Source organism: Lithobates pipiens, unplaced genomic scaffold, assembly GCF_037356315.1.
Source record: "Lithobates pipiens isolate NorthernLeopardFrog02 unplaced genomic scaffold, aLitPip1_a1.2 Scaffold_18, whole genome shotgun sequence".
In the NCBI taxonomy this organism is placed as follows: domain Eukaryota; kingdom Metazoa; phylum Chordata; class Amphibia; order Anura; family Ranidae; genus Lithobates; species Lithobates pipiens.
The window spans coordinates 297,846,468-297,873,613 of record NW_027507758.1 but is presented as its reverse complement, the minus strand read 5'-3'; the positions used below and the strand labels follow the sequence as shown (position 1 = coordinate 297,873,613).

The 27,146-nt window shown below is 43.1% G+C and overlaps 1 protein-coding gene across 1 annotated transcript in view; it reads right to left on the bottom strand.

Annotated features, from left to right (window-relative positions):
- The window catches only part of RTN4IP1 (reticulon 4 interacting protein 1), a 63,315-nt gene that overhangs the window by 10,489 nt on the left and 25,680 nt on the right, over positions 1 to 27,146 (bottom strand). The window lies entirely within an intron of this gene.

The following is a 27,146-nucleotide window of genomic DNA, read 5'->3' as shown; positions in this document are numbered from 1 at the left end:
ATGTTAAAATCAATAAACATTTACGCTTTTGGTTATATGTGGTAGACCAACACAAAGTGGCACATACAATTGTGAAGTGGAAGGAAAATGATAAATGGTTTTCAACATTTTTTACAAATAAATATGTGAAAAGTGTTGCATGCTTTTGTATTCAGCCCCCCCTGAGTCAATACTTTGTAGAACCACCTTTTGCTGCAATTGCATCTGAAATTTTTTGGGTATGTCTCTACCAGCTTTGCACATCTAAAGAGAGTGATATTTTTTCCCAGTCTTCTTTGCAAAATAGCTCAAGCTCTGTCAGATTGGATGGAGAGCGCCTGAACAGGAATTTTCAAGTCTTGCTGCAGATTCTCAATTGTATTTAGGTCTGGACTTTGACTGGGCCATTCTAAAACATGAATATGCTTTGATCTAAACCATTCCATTGTAGCTCTGGCTGTAGGTTTAGGGTTGTTGTCCTGCTGGAAGGTGAATCTTTGCCCCAGTCTCAAAACTTTTGCAGACTCTAATGCCATGTACACATGACCGGACTTTGACAGCAAAGGACCGACGGAACGAATCCGCCGGGCAGCTATTGGCTACTGGCTATGAACTTCCTTATTCTAGTCCAGTCGTACATCATCACGTTCAAATCCGTCGAACTTTGGTGGGATTGTGTGTGGCCAAGTCTGTTCGTAAAGTCCGTCGGAACGCCGCTGAAAAGTCCATTGGGAAAACCGTCGGACCTAGTCTGCCGGAAAGTCCAGTCGTGTGTACGTGGCATAACAGGTTTTCTTCTAAGATTGCCCTGTATTTGGCTCCATCCATCTTCCCATCAACTCTGACCAGCTTTCCTGTCCCTGCTGGTGTGGTATGTTCAGGGTGATGTGTAGTGTTAGTTTTCCGCCACACAGCCTTTTTCTTTTAGGCCAAAAACTTCCATTTTGGTTTCATCTGACCAGAGCACCTTCTTCCACGTTTGCTGTGTCCCCCACATGGCTTCTCGCAAACTGCAAATGGGACTTTCCTTATGGCTTTCTTGCAACAATGGCTTTCTTCTTGCCACTCTTTCATAAAGGCCAGATTTGTGGAGTGCACAACTGATAGTTGTCCTGTGGACAGATTCTCCCACCTGAGCTGTGGATTTCTGAAGCTCCTCCAGAGTTACCATGGGCCTGTTGGCTGCTTCTCCGATTATTGCTCTCCTTGCCTGGCCTGCAAGTTTAGGTGGACGGCCATGTCTGTCTTGGTAGGTTTGCAGTTGTGCCATACTTTTTCCATTTTTGGATGATGGATTAAAACAGTGCTACATGAGATATTCAAAGCTTGGGATATTTTTTTTATAACCTAACTCTGCTTTAAACTTCTCCACAACTTTATTCTTGACATGTCTGGTGTGTTCCTTGGCCTTCATGATGCTGTTTGTTCACAAAGATTCTCTAACAAACATCTGAGGGCTTCACAGAACAGCTGTATTTATACTGATATTAAATTACACACAGGTGGACTCAATTTACTAATTAGGTGACTCCTGAAGGCAATTGGGTTCACTAGATTTTAGTTAGGGGTATCAGAGTAAAGGGGGCTGAATACAAATGCACACCACACTTTTCAGATATTTGTAAAACATTTTGAAAACCATTTATCATTTTCCTTCCACTTCACAATTATTGGTTGGTCTATCACATAAAATCACAATAAAATACATTAAGTTTTTGGTTGTAACATGACATAGCATCTCTCTCATATATTATATTTTTTATATATATATATATATATATATATATATATATATATATATATATATATATATATATATATATATATATATATATATATATATATATATATATATTGACCTTTTTTATTTGAGCGTTATATATATATACGGTATATATATTCAAACACTCAAATAAAAAAGGTCAATATATAAGGTCAAGGGTAAAAAGGAATGAAACAGATATTATGTATAAAAATACCTGTAAAAGGCATCCAAATAATTTCACTGGAAAAACCACAACCGATTTACATGCTGAACCTCTTTTAAACCATTGCAATAACACATCCTAAAGTATGCAAAATCAAATGTTTTGCTTACCATGGTGTACACATGTGAATGAAAAAAGACACATGCAAAAAGTTGCTAGTTGTCAGTGGCAAAGCAATGAATAATAGTTTAAATAAAACAAATATAATATTTACTTAAGAAAAAAAGCTGCCCTTATTGCTAAAATTAAACCCAATAAATTAAACCTGTGTGAACTCAACAAATAAATGAGTAAAACATTTTTATAAATGAACGTGTAACCGCCGCAGTCAGAACACAAAAATACAAGTGTCACAAATATCCTATACACATACTGTCGCGCGGTGTATATGTCTCAGTGTCATTGCGTAAGCTGGAGCTATTAACAGCGGCGCTGGTTATTTTAATTGATATGCGCAATTTGAATTATCTTCACTCTCTCAATCAACATGGAGTATTTAAATCTTTATGCTGCTAATGCTTATGAAATAGATAGGAAAATCACATTTACTTGTTTTAAACTTTTTTACTTTTCGATTACTTCCTGGTTTCCAGGCCTAGGCAATCGATGTCATACCTCCTAGGAGTCTTCCGGAGGGGAGAATGGGTTTTCTTAGCTAAGCACACCCTCCTGCCTGCATGTCTGAGCTAAGGCCAGAGGGATTACAGGAAGTAAATGCTACATGAATACTCTGCCCTTACTCAAGATGGCCACAGCAAGAAATGCTAGGGGTGATTTTCCAGCTAAATAAAGCACGCAGACAAGGATGGATAGGGGCGTTTGCTTTGAATATAAAAAATTAATAAGCCGGTTGTGAACCAGCCTCCACAGTTATACTGCAGCAGGTTAGCCCAGCCGTGCGAAGTGTCGTAGCTATACATTGCGCCCTAGGCAGCCGTGACAATCGGAATTGCTTCAGAACTGATCAATACCCTGGCCCAGGCCAATGGTTTCTGGCCTGGACCTAGTGAAGGGTCCTGGCGAATAAAATCCTTCCCCTGCATATGTAAATATAAACACAGTGATGTCCTCTCTCCTTATGGAACTCTTTTCCATTCCGGAGAGAGGAAAGAAGACATCTCAGAATAAGTGCATCAACACTACACTGACCAGTTCATGTAGGTACATGTCACCCCCGATCGTCCCCCCAGTTAACCCCTTCGCCACCTGTCACCCAGTACAGTGTTCATATATTTTTTTTTGATCACTGTACTGGTGTCATTAGTGCTAAACATTAGTGTTAGGGTACTTAGTAGTAGGCCCAGATTGGTCTAGGGACCACCCCTCTAATCCCCCCAATAAAGGTTTACCCCTTGATCATCCCCCGTCACCAGTGATCACTGTATTAATGTCACGGGTTACACTGGTTAGCTAGGTTTTTTTTTTAATATATAGTGTCAGGGCACCCGCCGTATATTACCTAAATAAATAACCCCCTGATCCCCCTGGCAGGTGATATCAGTTAGGTTTTAGTGTCAGATAGGATCCACGTCACCCCAGGCAGCATCAGATTAGTGCCAGTAGCGCTAACAGCAACGCATGCACCATACACCTCCCTTAGTAGTATAGTGTCTGAATGGATTTATATCTGATCAGATCTATACTAACGTCCCCAGCAGTTTAGGGTTTCCAAAAATGCAGTGTTAGCAGGATCAGCCCAGATAACCGATAGCAACTGCGTTTAGCCCCTCCGTCCAGCCCTCCCAAGTGCAGTATCAACCGTTTTTTGGAACGTTTGAAGAAGTCGCTGACAGTCAGTAGCGAAAGAGGCCTATACTTTTCTGAGCATGACAGATAGTGAAGGGAAAGTCACCCATCTGTCAGATTCAGACTCAGAATACGAACCGGTAGACAACAGCGGCACCTTGACAGATAGCTCTGATGACGGAGTAGTGGTCCCTGCCAAGGTCAGGCATACCCTACCCCATTCTTCTGCTTTTGAGGTGCAAGAACTGCAGGGCTCTCATATGGAGCAGAGAGCCAGTACTAGTGCCGCTCATCATTATGGTGAACTGGTAAGCACCAGCGGCCTAGTACACCCTGGTTGTAGTCAAACCAGCCCTGCAGTAACACTTGGTGATGTGGCGAGTCCCATAAGTGCAGTTCAAGCTGGTGAGGTGGCTAGCATGAGTAGTGTCCTGCAGCCAACAAGAAGAAGACAAACACACGCCCATCAAGCCCATAGTGCATAGTGCCCTTCATGCTACATTTGCCAATCCTAATTGGGAGCCCTCTCCTTCTGCAGCACCCGTACTTCCCCCATTCACTATCCAACCCGGAATTCAGGTGGAAAGTTGATTTTTATTCGCTGTTTTTCACGGAAGAGCTCTATAGCTCTATTGTGGAGCAAAGCAATTTGTATGCTGGTCAATTCATCGCCGCTAATCCCCAGTTGACCCATGGCAGAGATTGGTGACCTATTACCGTCTCCAAATTTAAGACCTTCCTGGGCCTATCCCTCCTCATGGGCATAACTAAAAGTGAGTTGCAGTTATATTGGTCCATTGACCCACTTCACATATGCCCGTGTTCTCTGCCTCCATGACCAGGACATGATACGAGCAGATCTTGCGGTTCATGCATTTCAATGATAATGAACTCTGTCATCCTTGGGGTGACCCTTGATTCGATTGGCTCTACAAAATTCAGCCCCTCGTAAACCAATTCAACCAACATTTTGCAGCCTTGTTAACTCCCAATCAAGTTGTCCACATTGATGAATCTCTAATTAAGTTTTCTGCCCGCTTGTCTATCAAACAGTATCTTCCCAGTAAGCGTGCCAGATATGGGGTCAAGATGTATAAACTTTGTGACAGGGCAACAAGCTATACATTTAGTTTATAAGGGAAGTCACGTAGAGCGAAGAACTGCCCAGACTACATAAGGAGCGCTGGTAAGATTTTGTGGGACTTGGTGTCACTTTTATTCGGAAAGGGGCAACACTTGTACGTGGACAATTATTACATGAACGTGCCACTTTTTAGTCACCTTTTTGATTATGGAATTCGCGCATGTGGCAACGTGCTATCTAATCGGTGGGGCTTCCCCCAACGGCTTGTAGAATCCTGACTTAGACGGGGGGAGAGAGCCTGCTTGAAGTGTAATAATTTGTGAGCAGTGAAGTGAAGTAGAGGGATTCACGGAATGTTTTCGTTCTGTCCTCCCTTTACGCAGATACGATAATCCAAATTCCTAGGGTGAATGGTGTTGTGGGGAAACCCCTCTGTGTCCACGAATACAACCTTAACATGGAAGAGTTGGACCTCAACAACCAGTTGTTGGCGCCATACCCAATTGCCCCCAAGGCCAGGCGATGGTACAAAAAAAGTGTCGGTATACGTATTTCAATCGGCGCTGAATGCTTTGGTGCTATACAAAGCTTTAGGACGAACTGGATCCTTCCTAAAATTCCAGGAAGAGATCGGCACAGCTCTTCTGTTTCCAGGTGGTGCTTTGGCCCACCTTCTCAAAGCAAATGCAGTGAGCCAGCTGCATGAGAAGCATTTTCCATATGTCCTCCCTGGTACCCCTACCCAAAGAGCACCAAGATGATATCGTGTCTGCAGAAAATACGGATTTAGGAGTGATAACCGCTTTTATTGTCCCTCCTGTCCTGACCAACCTGGTCTCTGCATCAGTGACTGTTTCAAACGCTACCAGAAACTAGTGGCGTATTAGCGTAGGGTACAGCACTACACAGTCCAAGTGCACACTAACACAGGGTCTGACATGGCCATTACATTTTGAGAGACCCTAATCTGGAACGTTCAGTATACAGTTTTAAAAAAAGTGAAAAAAAAAAAAAAAAAAAACACCACCACAAGAAAATATAAAATAAAAAAGCCAAAAATAGTTGTGGTTTTATTTTTCTTCTCCCTCTCTATTGTTTTTTTTTTTTTTATTTTTTTTTTTTTTTTTATTTATTTTATATATCTTTTATTTTAAAGTTTAATACAATACATTTCATAAATACTTATACAAAATATCAATCTTTAAAGGCATATATAACTTGATCTGCCATATTTACCATTCCATTTATCTATGACTTAACATTACCCCCCCTAACCCCCCTCCCCCCCAAAAAAAAAAAAAAAAAAAAAAGAACACACACCCCCCATCTCCCCTTCTCTCGCTCCTCACCTTCTCAATCCTCGTTACCCTCTAACATCAAACAATATCTCTCCATTTTCACAAATGTAAACCATTGCTGCCATGTCTTCAGATATTTTCCCCTCGTTTCCTCCATCGTGTGTATTGACTCTTCTATTACTCTTATCCGATCAATCCTCCTGACCCATTCCTTTATTGTTGGAACCTGTTGGGTTTTCCAGTGGCAGGGGATCAAGGCTTTTGCTGCATTTAGCAAGTATGGAGTTAGTGATAGTTTATATTGTGCCACCCCCATCTCTGTATCGTGGAACAGGCACGTCCATGGGAGTTTTTCCAACCTATCCCCGGTTATCTCAAATATTATTTCTATAATTTTATCCCAGTAAGTAGATATTTTAGGGCAGTCCCACCACAGATGTTTGAAAGTCCCTAATGCCGTGCAACCCCTCCAACAGTTGGCCGGGCCTTCTCCTCTGATTTTCTGTACCCTTTGGGGAGTCATGTACCACCTTGCTAATACCTTGTAAGACATTTCTATTGTTTGTACATCTTTTGGTAATAGGTATGTCATTTTGATTATTTTGTCCCTATGGTCGTCGTTTCTTATTGGGCCTAACTCCCTTTCCCATTTCTCAAGATAAATCGGGTACCCATAGTCCGCCTCCCGTCTTAATACTTTATATATTTTGGATATTCTCCTCTCTAAGCACTGTGGTGATTTTAGCAATTTCTCTAATGGTCTAAGCTGTGTTGTGCCTCGTAGTGGCTTTGGTAACCCTTGTGTAAAATGTAAGATTTGCGTGTGTCTCCATCTATCTAGTGGTTTATGCCCCCATTCCTGTGAAATCTCCCTATAAGTGCATATGCTATTTCCCTTCATCACATCCTGCAGTGTTATTTCCTCTCTTTTTGCCCATCTACTGAAATATAAGCGCTCTTCCTTCCCCGGTGAAAAATAATTTGTATCTAAAAGAGACATTAGTGGCGAGTTATAGCTCCACGCATGTCTCTTATTTATTCTATCCCAAATTTTAAAAGTATTTATTGTTAAAGTGTTCGTGCTCACTCCTAAGTCTCGAAACTGAGGTGGTATCCATATCATCTTACCTATGTCTGTCCTACTCAATGTGATTTCTAACTCCACCCAACTCTTCTCTTTCTTATTATGCAGCCAGTCCGTTACTCTAGAGATTACTATTGCTTCATAGTATTTTTTAATTTCTGGCAGAGCTACTCCTCCTCTATCTTTATCTTTCACCAAAGTGCTATATGCAATACGTGCGTTTTTACGCCCCCAAATGAACCTCATCATCACAGATTTTAGTTTACTAAAATAACTCGAGGGGAGGGGTACTGGTACCATCTGAAATGTATAGATTGCCATTGGCAATATAAACATTTTAATTGCATTTATCTTGCCCAGCCACGTAAGTGTTTTATATTGCATACTGTTCAGCTTGTCTTTAATTTTATTGAGAAGAGGCATATAATTAGCTTTGTACAGGTTGGTCATTTGGGCTGTCAATTTTATGCCCAGATAACTCAGCTCACTCTTACACCACTTTAGCGGCAGATGGGCTGTGATGGCTCTCTGTTCTACTTCTGTTAGATTCAGATTCAAAATCTCTGACTTTGACATATTTATTTTAAAATTCGACAATCTCCCATACTGCTCCAATTCCTTGAGGAGTGTCGGGATAGTTGTTCTTGGGTGGGTTATATACAGTAATACATCATCTGCGTATGCAGACGCTTTGTATTCTCTCTCTCCCACCCGAATGCCCTGAATGTCCGGATTCCTCCGGATTGCCACCAGGAGGGGTTCCAAAGTGATTACAAACAGGAGTGGAGAGAGTGGGCATCCCTGCCTCGTCCCGTTGAATAACTCAACGGGGCGAGACAGGGAGCCATTTACTCTAATTCTTGCCGTCGGGTGGGTATATAATGACCTGATCCTTCCCATCATCTTCTCCCCTAACCCCAAATGCTTCAATGTCTCATATATAAACTCCCAATCCACTCTATCGAAAGCCTTTTCGGCGTCTACCGACATGAGCACTGTCGGGATACCCGTCCTGGTGGCTTCCTGGATCAGGAATATAGACTTCAGGGCATTGTCTCTCCCTTCCCGTCCTTGGACAAACCCAACCTGATCTGTATGTAGCCATTTCGGTAGGAGTAATTTCAGTCTATCTGCTAAGATTTTTGCAAAGATCTTTATATCGGTGTTTAATAACGAAATAGGGCGGTAGCTTTCCTGAGCTGCTGGATCCTTACCCTCTTTCGATAATAAAGTAATATGGGCGAGAAGAGCCTCCTCACGGAAGCTCTCCCCGATTCCCACTGCATTAAAATATTCGCAGAGCTTAGGGGCTAGATACTCCTGAAACTTTTTATAGTACAGAATAGAGTATCCATCGGGACCCGGACTTCCCCCAAGGGCTATACTCTTGATTACTCTTATAATTTCTTCTGTAGATATGGGGGCTTCCAATGCCTCCATATCCTCCTTTTCCCCCCTGGGGAAGTCCATTTTCCGAAGGTACCTCCCTATTATTTCTCTCTTTTTTACTATGTCTCCACCTCTGGGGATTATGTTATAGAGGGTGCTATAATATGCATGAAAGCTTTCTGCGATTTCCGATGTGGCAAATCGCATCTCCCCCCCTTTATCTCTTATCTGCGGGATGTAAGTCCTATTTTTATATTCCTTCACTCTTCTTGCCATCCATTTGCCTGACTTATTACCCCACTGATATCTATCCTTATTTATTTTATGAAATGCTGACTTCATTTCTTGTTCTAAGCATTCCTCTAGCTCTCTTTTTTTTTCTATCAACTCCTGTCTTTCCCTGAGCCCCTTAGGTCTAGTTTTTTGCTCTAATTCCTGAATCTCCCTATAGAGCTGAGCTTTCTTTTTCCCCCTCTCCTTCTTTTTCCCCGCTCCGATCCCGATCAGGTTCCCCCTTATGACTACTTTGTGTGTTTCCCAGAGTATGGATCTGGGGATTTCTGGCTTATCATTTAAATAAAAAAAAAACCTTCAACTCCTGCTCTATCTTGCTACACACTTCCTGATCTTGAATGAGCGAGTCATTCAACTTCCACATTCTCCCAGTCTCCTTATCCCCTTGTACCTCTAGCTGTATTTCCACTGGGGCATGGTCTGACAGGGTTATAGGCCTGATTTCTGCCTTTTTGAGGTTTGTCACTAATTGATGCTCTATTAATACATAGTCCAATCTGGCAAAAGAGTCATGGGTGGCAGAAAAATGGGTATAATCCCGTTCTTTTAAGTGACTTATCCTCCATGTATCTTGTAACTGCCAGCTGGACAGGGCTCTTTTAATTGCTCTTTGTCTCCGATCAGACACCCGGATTTCTCCCCCAGAGGTGTCTAATCCGGAGTCAAAGGACCAGTTCAAATCTCCTGCAACAATCAATTTGCCGTCTTTAAAACCCTCTAATCTTTTTAGAACATTCTTTATAAACTTATCCGGTTTCCTATTTGGTGCATATATATTTACTATTGTGTACTTTATGTCAAACAATTTGCCTTTTATGAACAAGAACCTTCCCTCTGGGTCAGCCAGGCGTTCCTCTACTTCGAACCTAGATGTCCTATTAAAGCCAATTGCCACTCCCCTTGAGTGTGCTGATGGGGTGTCCCCATAAAACCACGTTGGAAAGTGGAATGAATTTAGTTTAATCCCTGACACTTGGGTGATATATGTTTCCTGTAGACATACTACATTTGCTCCCCAAGTTTGGAGTTCATTACTAATTTTGTATCTTTTTTCCTTTGTATTTAAGCCCCGCACATTATACGTGATCACATTAATCGCAACCATATATCTTTATACCTGAAGCTCCTTGGTCCGCATGTACTGACCCAGAGGACTACTAACCATCGAATATATAGTGAGCGAGAGAAGGAGAGAGGACAACAGAAAACCCCCCCCCCCCCCTACCCCCTCCGCAACAACACACCTAATAAGGTTTGCCAGAGTCCCCCCTTTTTCTTTGTTGACTGAATGGGCTAGACAAACAACTGCTTGATGTCGTCTTCTCTCCATTCTTACCCTGGGGCTCACACCTCCGGCCGTCTGGGCAGACCCTCACCCCCTCCCCGCTCCGCCCCCCCCCCCCCCCCACCCGATTCCCCCACTGCTTTTCACCTTAATTCCTCTCCTCTCCATATTTTGCTTGTCTTCTAAAACTTTTTCTCTTTCCCTTTCTTCTTTCCTCTCCTCTCCCCCTCCTCCTTCCCTCTTCCTCCTCCACCCCTCTCCTCTCCTTTCATTCCCCCTCTCCATTTTCCACTACTCCCCCTCTCCTCCATCTTGACCTTCTCTGTAAGGGCCCGATTCTCTCCTCCTCTGCCCACCCTGGCAATATGGGTTGGGGGATTTCAAGACGCTCGCAGAAGCCTCTCAAATCCTCAGGGAAGCGCAATACCGCCGAACGCCCATCTTTATTTCCTTTCAGACAAGCTGGGAAACCCCACTGATATGCTATCCCTGAGGCTACCATCCGTTCAGTGAGAGGTTTTAATAACCTCCTTCTTGCTAGAGTCTCCATTGCTAGATCTGAGTACACTTGTAATTCTACACCTTCATGGGACACCCCTGCGAGCGTCCTTAACTTCCCCATTATTTGCACTTTCTCTTCAGCATAGTGTAGCCTTACGATCACATCTCTTGGATTCTCTGTCCTTGTCCCCTGACGTGTGATCCTGTGCACTCTGTCTATCTTTAGGTTTTCATTGGATTCTCTTCCTAACAGCGGGTTAAATAGCTGTTGAACTATGTTCTTTAATTCCCCATTACCATATTTATCCGGGAGGCCTTTAATACGTATATTTTTCCTCCTACTTCGGTTTTCTTGATCCTCCAATTTATATTGGAGGGTTCTGTTTGCTCTCTGCAGATTTATCATTTGTTCCGTTACTTCATCTAACCTTTTGTCTTGGGTATCTAACCTTTCCTCAATCTCCTCTACTCTTTCCAGGACTAGCCCTATATCTGCCCTTACCCCCGATATTTCTGCTTTTAAAGATGCTTCCATTTTTGAGAACATCTCTACCAGCATCTCCTTTATTGATGAAACTTCTTCTTGGGGGTGGGATTCTGCTCCCTTTAACTCCTCCCTTCCCTGCTGTAATTTAATAGGGCTCGTTTGTGAATTACCAGCTCTGTCTTTTGGTCCTACAGTCTTGGCTCCATTTGCTTTCACCCCTTTGCTATCTTCCAAGGTCTTCTGTCTAGTTGCGCCTGATCTCCGGGGTACTCCTGATTTGGGGCTACCCTGGTCATCTTCTATTACACTGGTATTACTTGCCATATACCGCTGGATTCCTCCTGGACTGGAGGCCGGCGGTATATTTTTACCGGATTTACCTGTCTTCCCCCTCATTTTATCTAACTACCGTTGATACCCTGTAAGACCTTAATACAAAAAAAACACTTAATACAAAGAACAAAAGAACAAAACAGAGAGCAAACGCGACCCTTTTCCTGAAGATACTCTATCTTTTCTTATTTCTTATTTATGATGTACTATTTTAACTTAGGTACTACCCTCAATCTAGGGAGCCTAGGGAGGGAGGGATCACCCACCTTCACTAAACCCCCCTCTAAACAATAAGTCGAAGAGTGGGGTGGGGAGAAAAAAAAAAAAAAACGAAAAAACCCCCCACAGCTACACAAAAACGTTTCTTTTGCCGCACTCTTCTCTGCTCCTAGCCTAACTAGAATCACCTGAAAAAGATCAACCACTCCACTCCTCCCTCCCGAAAATCACCTTCTGTTCAGATCACCTTATCTCTTAGTATCTCTTGACATAACGTAACATAACATATCCCTTAATGAGAAAAAATAAATAAAAATAGCAAGGTAAATAACTAAATAAATATATATAAATAATTAATACTGAGAGCTAAAAAAAAAAAAAAAAAAAAAAAAAAAAAAATGTCTCTCAATGTCTTTTAGATTATTCTTGACACCTCAAAGTCACTCTATTCTTTACCGGAAAAAAAAAAAAAAAACAGGCGAGAAAAGGGCAAAATTGACACGTCACTACTTCCAGATGAATGACCTTTGAAGTAAAAATAAGTCCTTAATATTTGTAATAATCTCTAATATCTATTGCTCCAAATTTAGTGGGTCAATTCTCGGGTGCTCCCCACCCCTTCTTAGGTTGTCCTTAAGTTCTCTTCTTGGGAGTTTGGGCACCTCCTCCGCTTCCACAGCGCGATATTCAATCTTTAATCCCGTATCTGATCACCGGAATGGTTTTTAATTACTAGTACCGGTAGAGAGAGAAAAAAAAAAAAAAAAAAAACACACGATTCTTGCCCAGCTGTCCAGGTTATACTCTTATATTTCTGTTACTGCTTTTAAGTCAGGAAAAGTCGGAAAAGAGAAAAAAAAAAAAAAATGAACAAGAAAACAGGGGAGGTCACAATACTACCATCTCTGCAATAATCTCCCAATGTCCGTACTGGGCAATTTTAAGACGTATAAGCATCAGAGGGAGAGTTTATGAAACTACTTGAAAGTGGCATTCCAAACTATAGATCAGTTCAACAGAGATCCCGCCATCAGATACAGCCTAGCCTTCTCTCAGAGCAGATGTAATGGCTATTAACACGGGGTTACAATACAGTCTCTTGTATACAGCACTCACCACTCCCGTGCTGCACACGTGCTGATTCCCCGTCCTCTTTCTCTCCCCCGTGCTACTCTGCTGAAGTCAATCTACTCGGTCCTCTGTCCTCTCCCTGAGGGGTTGAAGCACCGTTCCTTGCCAGCGTGCCTCGGCTATCCAGAAAAAAGCGTGGCCCCGCCGTCCTCACAGAGGCTCCTTATTATTACCTCCTCCGCCGTCCCGAGGATGCGTGGCGCTTCTCCAAACCGAACGGCTTCAGTCTCTCCACTCTCCGCTGCTCCCAGAGACTTGACAACGTTTGTCACTGCTCCTCTCACAGCGAACGGGGGAGGGAGGGGAGGGCTGCGTGTGCTGCAGAGCTGATGGCCGTCTCCTACACTTCCATATCCAAAGCAGTGGGGCACGGACTTGAGCTCCTACGGCGTCATATCTAGAGGTTATCCTCTCTCTCCATATCTCCTTATCTCCTGCCGCAGGGCTCGTTCGACCGGGGGGTTTCCAGCGGGTCGGGATGCAGGGGAGTTCCCAGCACGCCCTACGTCAAGGTGCTCCGCCCCATCCGGTCTCTCAATTACCCTAATCCAAAAAACCCCTCCTATCCCCTCTCTATTGTTTTCTCTTATGTCCATTCCCTATTGTCCTATATCTATTGTTCTCTCTCCGTTTTATTTTTTCTGTGTTTTATTGTATTTGCTTTGCAGGTATGGTATGTCTTACTATTATACTGTAAAGTTACTTTGTTTTATTGTCAACCATCATTTGCTTAGCAGGTACGCCATTCAGCTGCAGCATGGGTTTATTTATTCTGACAGCAGCAGCGTTTGCTCCCAGGATATGTAAAGTCGTGACTCCAGCGCTGTCGGAGGCGATTTCACCACCACAGTTAAAAAAAAAGAAAGAAAAAAAAAAAAAAGAAGAAGAGCATATATAACGAAGCATGAGGGGCAGGGGTGGAGGAGCGATTTGCTCCTAACATTAGTGGTGGATTTCCCCCATGCTTTGGCATATATTTTTTTAGGCACAGATTGCATTAAAAAATGTTTTATTTTTACTGTTTTATTGTATTTGCTTTGCAAGTATGGTACGTCTTACTGTTACACTATAATGTTAGTTTGTTTTATTGTTAACTATCATTTGCTTAGCAGCTTCGCCATTCAGCTGCAGTACGGATTTATTTATCTTGACAGGAACAGCGTTTGTCCCCACGATACATAAATCAGCGACTACATTGCTGTAGGAGGCGATTTTACCACCACAGCAAAAAAAAAAAAAAAAATATGGTGCATGTATGCCCATCATTAGAAGTGGGTGCATGAAGGGCTGTATTCCAATGTCCAATGGTGGGCATATTCACTGATCAATCTATTTTTTCATTCAGCCCACAGGCTGCATGAAAAAAAGAATATTACAATGTATGCCCAAGGACCAGCGACGTACTGGTATGTTGCTGGACTTTGAGTAGTTATACCAGAATGATGCCTGCAGGTTTAGGTATCATCTTGGTATCAGTCTTTTGGTCGACTTTCATGTAAAAGCAATCCTAGCAGCTAATTAGCCTCTAGTCTGCTTTTACAAGCAGTGGGAGGGAACGTCTTTTCCCCTCCCCCACCGTCTTCCATGGTTTTCTCTGGCTCTCCTGTCCCAACAGGGAACTGGAGAATGCAGTTGGTGGTTCCGCCAGATGACCATAGAGCTGATCAGAGACCAGAACTGCTCCAATCATCTCTATGCCCCAAGAAACCGGAAGCTACTAGCATTTCATAACTTACATTTAGCCGGATATAAACAGTGCCACTGGGAAATTGGGAAAGCATTTTATAACACCAATCTTGATGTGGTCAGATGCTATGAGGGCAGAGGAGAGATCTCAGATCTAATAGACCCCAATTTTTTTTCAAAAAAATAGTACCTGTCACGAACTATTACTATCATAGGGGATATTTACATTCCCTGAGATAATAAAAATCATAAAAAAACAAACAAAAAAAAAAACACCCCTGACCCCCTGTGCTTACATGCAAAGGCGAACACAAATCGTCAGTCTGGTATCATATGTAAACAGCAAGTGCACCATGCATGTGAGGTATCACCACGCAGGTCAGATCGTGGGCAGCAATTTTAGCAGTAGACCGCCTCTGTAAATCTAAAGTGGTAACCCGTTAAGGCTTTTGAAAATGTATGTAGTTTGTCGCCGCTGCACGTTTGTGCGCAATTTTAAAGCATGTCGTGTTTGGTATCCCATAAGATCATCTTTTTTTATTTCATCAAACATTTGGGCAATATAGTGTCACTAAATTATATATTACTCAAACATTCCACGGGAATATGTGAAATTACACCCCAAAATACATTATGTTGCTTCTCCTGAGTATGGGAATACCACGTGTGTGAGACTTTTCGGTAGCCTAATCGCGAACAGGACCCCGAAAACCAATCAATGCCTTTAGGCTTTCTAAAGGCGTAAATTTTTGATTTCACTCCTCACTGCAGGAGTAAATTATTGTATTTATCGCAATTATTGCACAGGGTTGCATATTTCTGTTTCATATGAATGCAACATGTGTATATAGAGGTAACAACAAAGTCTGGGGAATGCCCAGCAAAAAACCAAAGCCTACTTACGACCAGCTCGCAGACAACCAAATTGACCTGTGTAAGCCCTTGTACACACGGTCGGAGATTCCGACTACCAAATCCGTCGGAGTAATTCCGACGGATTAATTCCGGAAGAGGTCCGGAAGCTATGTTGCATACACACGGTCTGACTAAGTTGTCGGAAAATCCGATTGCACATAACATGGTGATGTTATTTCGTTAGACGGGACTACGTTCAGGCTAGTAGCCAATAGCTTTGGTCTAGGAATTTGATCTGAGCATGCGCGGCACTTTGTCCGTCGGCGTAGGCTACACATGATCGGAGTATGTCCGATAGGAGCATTTTGTTAAAAGATTTTACTGGCAAGTTGGAAAACTTGGTCCGTCGGATATTCCGATGGACGCAGTCCGATGCAGACCACACACAGTCGGAATATCCGACAAAACGGTCCTATAGGACACATTCCGTCTGAATCTCCGACCGTGTGTACAAGGGCTAAGAGTATGCGTTAAAAACTGGGGTTTAGTGTGTATATAGGAGGTGTGTATGCTACACAGGTTGACATTGGGAGTATTGCATGTATACTGATGCACTTTTATATAGATTTATGTAAATTACAAGTTGTCACTGCAATTATCACATTTATCGCTATTATCGCACAGGGTTGCATATCTCTCTGTTGCATATGAATGCAACATGTGTATATAGAAGTGTGTATGCTAGGCAGGTTGACATTGGGAGTATCGAATATGATTGCAATTTTAAATTGTATACAATCGCAATTTTAATCGCTAAATATTTCATTATTATTGTCACTAGATTTTATACATAGGAATGGAATATCTCACCACCAATATTTATTTAACTGCAGCCAGTAATATTAGGATTTAGTACAATTATCATTTAATTACATTTGGATAGTGCAGCATTACCTTGGGGTGTCTACTTTCCAAAATGGGGGGGGGGGGGTTGTTGTGCTATCTGGGCATTTTATGGCCTTCGAAATTGTGATAGCTAGTGAGGAGAGAAATCTAAAATGTACACCCTTAGAAATCCTGAAGGTGGTGCTTGGTTTTTGGGGTCCTTTACGCAGCTAGGCTCCCAAAAAGTCTCACACGTGTGGTATTCCCATACTCAGGGGAAGCAGCAGAATGTATTTTGGGGTGTAATTCCACATATAACCATGGCATGTGTGAGAAATATTTAGTATTTAGTGACAACTTTGTGTAATTTTTGGTTTATGTTTTTTGTTTTTGTCATTTTTCAATCACTTGTGACAAAAAAAAATATATATATTTAATGGGCTCAACAAGCCTCTCAGCAATTTCCTTGGGGTGTCTACTTTCCAAAATGGGGTCATTTGGGGGGGGGCAGGTTGTATTGCCCTGCAATTTTAACACCTCAAGTCAAACTAAAAGCTGCGTAAATTCCAAAAAAATGTACCTTAGTTTGTAGACGCTATAGCTTTTAATATACCCTTATTGACTTTTTTTACCAAAGGCATGTGGCTGAATAAATTTTGGCCTAAATGTATGACCAAAATTGAGTTTATTGGATTTTTCTTGTAACAAAAATGTAGAAAATCTCTTTTTTCTTTTATTTTTTTTTTCTTTCGGTCTTTTTCCGATGATATCGCAAAAAATAAAAATTGCAGAGGCAATCAAATACCATCAAAAGAAAGCTCTATTTGTGGGGGGAAAAAAAAGGACGCAAATTTTGTTTGGGTACAACATTGCATGACCGCGCAATTACCAGTTAAAGCAGTGCAGTGCCAAATTGTAATAAGTGTTCTGGTCATTGAGCAGCCTGATCTTCCGGGGCTGAAGTGGTTAAATAGTGTTTTTGATTTGTGGTGCTCAGATACAGTGTAGTTCCTCTTTAATGTGGCTGTTTTACACTATGAACGCCGCCATCTGCTTTTTTTTGGTGGCTATGACACTGCCGAGGTGGAAAAATTGAAAATTGTATCAAATACTTACCGTAATTATCCTTTCCTAATGCCAAACAATGGCCGCATACGGACCCACCCTTGTACGTCTCGGCATGTGGCTTGTTACAAAGAATGGGGGGGCGGCTAACAGCCTTTTTATTTTTATTTTTTTAAAGTTGGTTAACCTTCCCCCCATTCTTTGTAACACATACCTAGATGTACAACGGTGGGTCCGTATGCTGACATGGTTTGTCATCAGGAAAGGAACATTAGAATAAGTATTTGATACAATTTTCCTGACGCCAACATGGCAGCATACTAGTGATAAATAACTAGCTGACAGGGTGGGTACTGTTGTATTTACACTGCAAGAGAAGATTTGATTGTCCTTCTCTCAAAGTCTAAAGATAAGGCACCCGGATCTAACCTTTAATGTCTTAGGAAAGCATCTTGGGAAGAACATGATGCCGCTTTGCACATGGTCACCATCAATACCCACAAGGCTGCTATCGCCCTGATAGAGTGTGCAGTCACAGTTGAGGAAAGCTCACACCCTCTTGCTTCCTACACTTTGCGAATAAGCTTGAGGATCCAGCTTGACCAAGATCCTTGAGGTAGCCTCCTTTCCTTTGGGTTTCCCTGATGAAATTATAAAGTGCTTATCTGTGCGTCTGAAGGGAGCGGTGGCCGAATGGCATTTCCTTAAACGTTCTGGAAACATCCAGCTCATGTAGCCTGCCCGAGTCCTCTTCTGGAAAGTTAGGTAATGCCCCAGATGCTTGTCTGGTGAAATTGAGGGAAGTGGAATGAAATTTTCTACTGGTCGTAGCTCCACTTGATCTGGAAAAATGTAATATGCCTCTCTGAGGCCCCCAGGCCTGAAGTTCAGAAACTCTTCTGCCTGAGGTTATCACAGTCAAAAAGACAACTTTATGAGTAATTTCCCCCAGCGAACACTATTCAGTTGGAGAAAAAGTGGGAACAGATAAGAAGTTCAGCACTACAGACAGATCCCATTGGAGAAAGACGCTCTTCTTAGGCGGTCAGATTTTAATGACAGCCCTTAGAAACCGTACTACCAACAGATCTTCCGCCCCTTTGATTTTGTGTTCTTGGACTTTCAGGAAACTCAGGTTAAGGCCCATGCCCAATCCCGCTTGCAAAAAATCCAGGACAGCTGAAAGTGGGGGTGCAGTTGCTGTACGCTGAAGTAGATTGCCAGCGGAAACCAGGGCCGCCATGGCCAGAATGGAAGAACCGGCATGACCCTCGTGTTCTCCTTCAACAGCTTCTAAAAGGAACCTCATTATTAGAGGAACCAGGGTGAAGGCGTGGATAGGCTAGGGCATAGATCAGCAAGGTGCAACAAGAGCATCTGTCCCCTCTGCCTATTTATGCAGAAACCTGGACAGGAATCTTGGGAGTTTGCAATTGCTGCGAGAAGCAAAGAGATCCATTTGGGGTGTACCCCCACATGTGAACCAGTTGGGAAGGACTCGGAGTGTAGAGTCCCACCCTTTGTGGTCTGGAAATGTTCGAAAGAAAGACAGTCTGCCTGCATGTTCAACCTCCCTGGGAGAAAGACTTGCCTTTTTTTCTGCCCGGACATTGGCTCCACTTCCTTCAGTAGGATGCTGCTGTGGGTTCGTGCCTGGCGTAGTTTATAAGCGACTGCTGCCCTGCTGTCCATCTGCATAGTGACCAACCTTTCCTGGCTCTTGTGCTGCAAAGCCTTGAAACAGAAATGCTGCTTGAATCTCTAGCACATTTGACACTATGCCTCTGCTGGGAATCTCCCTCTTCCCTGGCTTGACTTTCCTTCGCAGGGTGCTCCCCCAGCCTGTCTCGCTGGTATCCATTTTAAAAATGGTCCAGTCTACTCACTCTAAGGGGTGAGAGTTCTTCAAGGTCTCCATCAGCTACCACTGCAAGCTTCTCCTCATACTAAGAGACACTGCTATTAGTTGTGCTAGGTACTTTCTCCACCGCGTGAGAAACTTAGCTGGAATTGCCACATGTGCCAACGTGTCCAAGGGAGCATTGGAATGCAAGAATACATGGCACCCAACAGGCGGAGACACTGGGCTGCTGACAGATGAGTGGAGGTTGCTGCCATCAAGACTCTCTTCCTGACTATCAATGCCTTTGCTGGGCGGAATTGAGACTGAAGTGTCAGCTGTGTTGAAGAGAGCCCCCAGTTATATCAATTGCTGGGTTGCGGCAAGTTGGCTCTTCTTGGAGTTGATGATTCAACTGAATTTCAGAAAGGCATTGGCAAGGATTTCCCTCTGTTTCAATAACTTGCGTGGCATACAGGAGGACATCATCATAGTAATGATAGACCTGGAGACCCTGTGTCCTGAGTCTGGCTGATGAGGAATGTTCTTGGGGGATGTGCACAGGGCGAAAGGAAGGCTGATGAACTGCAGATGCGTGTGACTGACCCCAAACGTCATACCTCTGAAAAGAGGGCAAGATTGGGATATGAATATAGGCATCTATTAACTCTAAAGAAAAGCATTCAGGCACTCTGCAGCACTGCTTGGATGACTATGTGGATTTACTCTATTTTGAATCTCTCCAGAAGACCTTTTTAGATCTATGACTGGACACCAGCCTCCATCCTTTTTATCATGAACAGGGTGGAGTAAAACCCCACTATATTTTTTGCTGGGTTTGAAGTGTGTGTATAAATCGTATCAGTACCACTGCCTTCAACGGAGCCTCCAGAATATTGATGGAGGAAAAATGAGGGGCACTGCGAAACTGCCAGAATTGGCCTCGGGTGACCGTTGCCTTCACCCAAAGGTCTGTATAAATTTTCCACCCAAATGTGTCAACCTGGACCCTACTATGAATGCCTGGAGCCACGTACCATCAAAAGGGCTTTCTAGGCTCTTGGAGGACATTTATGGCTTTTTTTGCTTGTGCGCCCTTAGGACGGTGGCCTGGGTACGCTTACATTAGCCGTCTGATCCTCTGGCATGTCTGCTGGATCTCAGCTTCCTGGACCTGGAGAAATGAGATCTACTGTGGAAATGTTTTGCTTGCCTCCACCTCCTGTTCTGCGGAAGCAGGCCTGACCTGCCCTCCTGATGCTTGGGAGGTGGGTGTCTCCATCTTTCTGCCAAATAGGGACTTCCCATCAAAAGGGATATTGCACCAGATCTGCATTGATTATGCATTGGTGGCCCAAGGCTTTAACTACAGAGCTTTTTTTTTTTTTTCGACTGAGCGGACACCATAAAATCTGAAGCCACCTTGAGTTCTAGAGCCTGAACAATATCTGCTCTCCTTTATCACTGACCGCTCACTCAATGTTCTGAGTCCAGACCTTCAAGGCGCTGGCCACTGAGGTGAGAGTTACGGCTGGGCGACATGCTGCTCCAGTCACTTTATAGACTCTCTTCAGGTCCAGATCTATCCTTCTGTCCATTGTGGCCCTGAATGAGGCTGAATCCTCCATTGGGAGCGTAATCTTCTTGGCTAGCCAGACCACTGTGGCACCCACAGCTGGAGGGGATACAAGTGCGGCTATGTCTGTCCCCTGTAGAGGATGTAACTTGTGCAGCCTATTAAACGAGAATCTCTCTTCCGTGCCATTTTTGTTTCAGGACATCCTTGATTTCCTCCATAAAAAGGAAAAAAAGGGGATTGGCGCTTCTGAAGACAGGAAAAAAAAAAAAAAAGATTTCACCTTCTTGGGAGTATCCTCTGCCTCCCATGCAATGGCCTGCTTGATCGCTTGGATATATGGATTGAACAAGGAAAAGTTAAATCCAAGTTGTTCCGGATCACTCTCTGCAGAGGAGGTGGTGTTGTCCTCCGGCTTTGGTGTGGATTCAGCAGAAACAGCACTATAAAAAGGGGAGCACTACAAGCTGAAGTCCCTGGCTGATGCTCCAGTGGGGCTTCCCGACTAGTGCCACTAACGGGCTGTCTTGCTGGAATACCAGAAGTGATCTTCGAGATGGAGTCTCGCACTACCTTTTTCAGCAAGATTGACACTTGGGCAGTCTCCTGCTCTCTGTCCACTGAAAATTCTTCCAGGTAGCCGTTGCACACTAAATTGTTTGGCATCGGGACTGCTGCACAGGCCAAGCAGGCCTATTTATTAGGGCACTGGTATTTCTCAGGAGAAGAGGAGGCGTGCCACTTCTTTTTTTACTTTCCTTTGGAATGATAGGGGTGCCTGTGGCTGCGCTCTCCTGAGGAGTATTTCTTCCCTGGCTCTAGATCTTCAAAAGCGTTAGCTTCAGCGGCTGAAACAAGTCAAAACAATCCACAATTGCTTGCACTTTTTTTTGCAACAACCTGTAAACTTAATCAATACGGTGGTCCCCCATCTTAAAAGTTGAGGGTCTCATGAAAACGGTGACTGACTCATGGCTGGAGGACAAGTGGGACGGCCAGCTGAAAAAGTAAGGCTAGAAAGAGAAGGATAGCATTTTGAAAAGTATTTGGTATAAAAGAACAAAAAATTTTTTTTTTAAAGTAGTACCTATGTAGAAACAGCAGAGGGCGGTCAAAAGAGGGTTTTCTGTAGGAGAAAATCCAAAGAGGGAAGTCTGCCTGACAGGAGGAGGTTAGGTTTCTGCGTGCCATTCAAGCAGACTAAGCCTATTAATAGACCTATGGAAGGCAAAAAACCTCTGCCAGACCCACACGCTCGCTTGCAAAGTACCAGAATTTTTGCTCACAATAAAGATGGCAGACGGTGCCCCGGCGGCCATCGAGCATGCTCGGCACGGCCTGATGATGTCATCACAGGGTGCCCTAGTAAGAAGAGGAGGACAGGGTGGCTGCGCTGGCCCTATAGTGTGGACGGAACAGCCAAACAAACGTCCTCTACACTCCAGAATGGTGCGAACGCCGAGCAACTGCCCAGGACCTGAGAAAGAAAAAAAAAAAAGGAAGAAAAGAATAAAGGGTAAAACAAAACAGAAACAAAAAAGGGACAGCAAACCTGCATAGCGCAAGCTGCCAAAACGAACTAAAGGCAATAGCTGGCCTCCCCTCCACGCCTCTGCCCACAGTCACTTAGACCACAGGTGCTTTTGGGCTAAAAATAGTGCCTGTAAAGCCCCTGAAAAACATCTCCCCTGCAGTCTCAGTGTGAAAGCCAGAGTGCTTTCACACTGAGGCGATGCGCTGGACGTTCAAAAAACTCCTGCAAGCAGTGAAGGAGCAGTGTATACCCACTCCTGCCCATTGAAATTAATGGGCAGCGCCGCCGAACCATCGCTACAGTGGCGCTTTGGGGGTAGTTTTAACCCTTTTTTGGCCGTGCCCCGATCAAAGTGCTTTACTGCCAACGCCCCAGTGTTAATTTGCATATTTCGTTCCTAGAGAGGAAACACTGAAGCGCCCCATCAAGTCCCACAGGAAGGGCACCCAGGCTATTCAGCGCATTTAGCAGCTCAAGCACTGTGCCTTCGAACTGGGAGAGGATCAACCCAGCCGAATGCTGCACAGAGGCAGAAGAGGGGACAAAACACTGCTTACTTCATCACTGGTGCATTGAGGTATGAGAAAAAAAAAATAAAGAATGATGGGGGGGGGCCAGCTAACCATGCCATTTTTAATGCTATTCACTGGTACTGAGGGAGTGGTGGAGCTTTATCACTAGTATGCTGCTATGTTGGTGTCAGAAAAGATATATTAGTTCCATTCCTGCTGGTGTGCATTGTGGTTCCTCTGAAAACTCTTCAACTAGGTACACACACCTAAGTTCGTTTAGACCACCTATGATTTGGGGCCTTGGATTTTGGTAAGAGGTTGTGTGTGATAAAGTGCAGGGATGCTCCGGAGATGTTTTGGTTGACACAATGCACTTATGGACTTATTAAAAATAATTTACATATGGTGTTAATTTTATTTTATTAATTTAAAAAAAAATTCCTGGTAACATTTTGATTGGATAGGTGGAACTGATAGTTTAATTTGAAAAAAAAAAACGTTATTTGCGTAAAGATTGGTTTACACTGAAACATATACGCATCGCAACAGTATTTGTATAAGATAAAACAAATATTATATAGCAGAACTGTTATATTGATGAATTGATAAAAAAATTGTTCAACAACAGCATTCGAATGTGCAAGGTGGAATGTCTGCGGTGCAATATCAGTCCCTTTCATCCCTTGGTCTAGTCTAATGCCAAACATTGCTCCACACTTCTGTCTATATAGTATCTCACAAAAGTGAGTACACCCCTCACATTTTTGTGACAACACTGAAGAAATTACACTTTGCTACAATGTAAAGTAGTGAGTGTACAGCTTGTATAACAGTTTAAAATAATTCAACCCACAGCCATCATCTAAAACACTGGCAACAAACGTGAGTACACCCCTAAGTGAAAATGTCCAAATTGGGTTCTTTTTCTATTTATTTTCTTCCTTTTCTTTTTTCTTCTTCTTTTTTCTCATGCTTTCCCCTCTTTTCTCTTTCTCTCCTTTTTATCCCACCTTTCAATGTTAGTGCTTACTACGTTGGAGAATCCCCATGGTTTGCAACACAGTCTCACTATCACAGATTCCCATCACTTTGTCATCACACATTTTTAGTTATTTATTTTCAATTTTCACAGATTATCATCTTTCACTGTTTTAGTATGGGGCTTGCTTCCCTGCTTTGCCTTGTGTGCCGCCTCAGCTCCCATGCCAGATTCTGTCCCCGGCAGTCCACGCAACCACTGCCACGCCCTCTGCATTGCCTCACCTGTGAGTATGGGTGGTTGATTCAAGCAAATTCCGTCTATTTCTATTTTTACTTTTTATATACTTAATGTGATTGTAGCCGTATTAGTGCAACTGTGACAGAGAAAATTGAGTACTGTCCGTGATACTTTTTTTATTTGCACTAACATACAATTTTTCAGCCCAAGCTTTCGGGGTATGTCCCCTTCTTCAAGGTCCAAGCAGTACCGATTTACAAATTTGTAAATCAGTACTGCTTGGACCTTGAAGAAGGGGACATACCCCGAAAGCTTGTCCTGAAAAATTGTATGTTAGTGCAAATAAAAAAAGTATCACGGACAGTACTTAATTTAATTTTTATATACAAGACTTACTCATTTTCTGATATAATACTCTCATTTTATAGACATCCAATTTACATCAGCTCCTGATGTGCGGCAAGTTAGCCGTGAAATGCGTTGAGCTTCATAAATTCCATAATCGTGCAGTTTTGTAACATATTCTGTATATACTGTTTTACCTAATTTACTTGAATATCAACATCAATGTGAAATATGCCAATGTATGAATCAATTAATCATGATGGAAGATGCAATATGTACCACTGCTTTTGATGTATTTTACTGTGTAATAATTAATAAATTCCTTATCAGACCCATACAGCTAATTTTTTGCTTCCAAATCCGCATGCTTCATGTAAATTCCCAACTTCTTCTCTTGCTTCAGTCTGACAGGGATGGAGGCAATTGTGACATAACTGTCCTATGACTCATACAAAGTCCCAACCCCTTTTTCCTTTACAAATTGGGCTCAATTAGCCATTTTCCTTCTCCGGTGTCATGTGACTCCTTGGTGTTACAAGGTCTCAGGTGTGAGAGGGGAGCAGGTATGTTAAATTTGGTGTTATTGCTCTCACTCTCTCATACTGGTCACTGGAAGTTCAACATGGCATCTCATGGCAAAGAACTCTCTGAGAATCTGAAAAAATAGAATTGTTGCTCTACATAAAGATGGCCTAGGCTATAAGAAGATTGCCAAGACCCTGAAAATGAGCTGCAGCACAGTGGACAAGACCATACAGCGGTCTAACAGGACAGGTTCCACTCAGCACAGGCTTCGCCATGGTTGACCAAAGAAGTTGAGTGCACGTGCTCATCGTCATATCCAGAGAATGTCTTTGGGAAATGAATGTATGAGTGCTGCCAGCATTGCTGCAGAGGTTGAAGTGGTGGTGGGGCGGGGGGAGGGGGGGGGTCAGCCCATGCTAAAGACAAGCAGACTAAGGACATGGATTACTGGAACCACATCCTCTGGTCTGATGGGACCAAGAAACGTATTTGGTTCAGATGTTGTCAAGCGTGTGTGGCGGCAACCAAGTGAGAAGTACAAAGACACGTGGGTCTTGCCTACAGTCAAGGAAGGTGGTGGGAATGTCAAGGTATGGGTCTGCATCAGTGCTGCCAGCACTGAGAAGCTACAGTTCATTGAGGGAACCATGAATGCCAACATGTATGGTGAAATACTGAGGCAGAGCATGATCCCCTCTCTTTGGAGACTGGGCCGCAGTATTTATGATAACTACCCCAAACATACCTCCAAGACAACCGCTGCCTTGCTAAAGAAGGTGAGGGTAAAGGTGATGGACTGGCCAAGCAGGTCTACAGACCTAAACCCTATTGAGCATTTGTGGGGCATCCTCAAACGGAAGGTGGAGGAGCTCAAGCTCTTTAACATCCAGCTCTGTGATGTCATGGAGGAGTGGAAGAGGACTCCAGTTGCAACCTGTGAAGCTCTGGTGAACTCCATGCCCCAGGGGGTTGAGCCAGTGCTGGAAAATAATGGTGGCCACAAAAAATATTGACAATCTGGGCCCATTTTGGACATTTTCACTTAGGGGTGTACTCACTTTTGTTGCCAGTGTTTTAGACATTAATGGCTGTATGTTGAGTTATTTTGAGGGGACAGCAAATTAACATGGTTATACAAGCTGCACACTCACTACTTTACATTGTAGCAGGGTGTCATTTCTTTAGTGTTGTCACATGAAAAGATATAATAGATTTCCAAAAACGTGAGGAGTGTACTCACTTTTGTAAAAAAAAAAAAAAAAAAAAAAAAAAAAAAAAAAAAAAAAACTGTAGAACTATTCGCTTTTTTCATTGTTTTTCTCACCAACAAATGCAAATGTGAACATGTACCTGCGGTCTGCATACATGACCATGGGACTACACATACAGCATGCATTGTATACTTGTGGTGACTGAGCTGTTACTAACATCTATGACAAGAAAAGCTGCATTAAGCCATGCTCACTGATTGCCAGCTGATCAAGGTTTTCAAATACAGTACAGTCTGCAGATTAGAAACTAGTCTCGTAACAGTCTCCCGCCGCCTGTAAAACCTTTTAAGTGGCTACAATTGTTTTTACAGCAGGGAATTGCCAGAAGAAAATAATATCTGAATGATCCCTGCAGCTGCAGGCATCATTCAGATATCCCCACTCTAATTCCAGGATGTCATTTGACGTACAGCGGGCAAGAAGTGGTTAAAGTGGTTGTAACCCTCAGACTGAGCCCTGCAGAGTGTAATCTCACCTCCCTGCCCCCAGTGTTCTGACAGCTCAGGCACATTTTACCAATTCTGGACTTTGAGCAGATGCAGAGAAGAGAAGACTGCAGCTAGACAGGTAGAACATAAAGAGGAACTGTGATATGCTCACATAATGTGTAATAAAAACATATTTGCCATTCTGAAGCTTCCCCCTTTGCATATTATTTATATATACTGTACTGAGATTCTGTACTATGCTGCAGAGATCGTCTTTCACAAAGTCTGGCTGCAGCCATTTTAAGTGTGGGCAGCTGAAGCTGCTGCCTGTTAACTTCCTAAATATACATACACAGACACACCTCCAGCTCTCATTGGCCCTCTTAGGCCACGAGAGAGAGAGAGAGAGAGAGAGAGAGAGAGAGAGAGGCCTAAGAGGGCCAATGAGAGCTGGAGGTGTGTCTGTGTATGTATATTTAGGCCTAAGAGGAATTCCTCACTGGGGACACCACACTGTCCTGTTCTTGGGCTAAAAAAAAATAAAAAATAAAAATACAGTCACTGATTCCTTCTAAAGGGAAACTCAA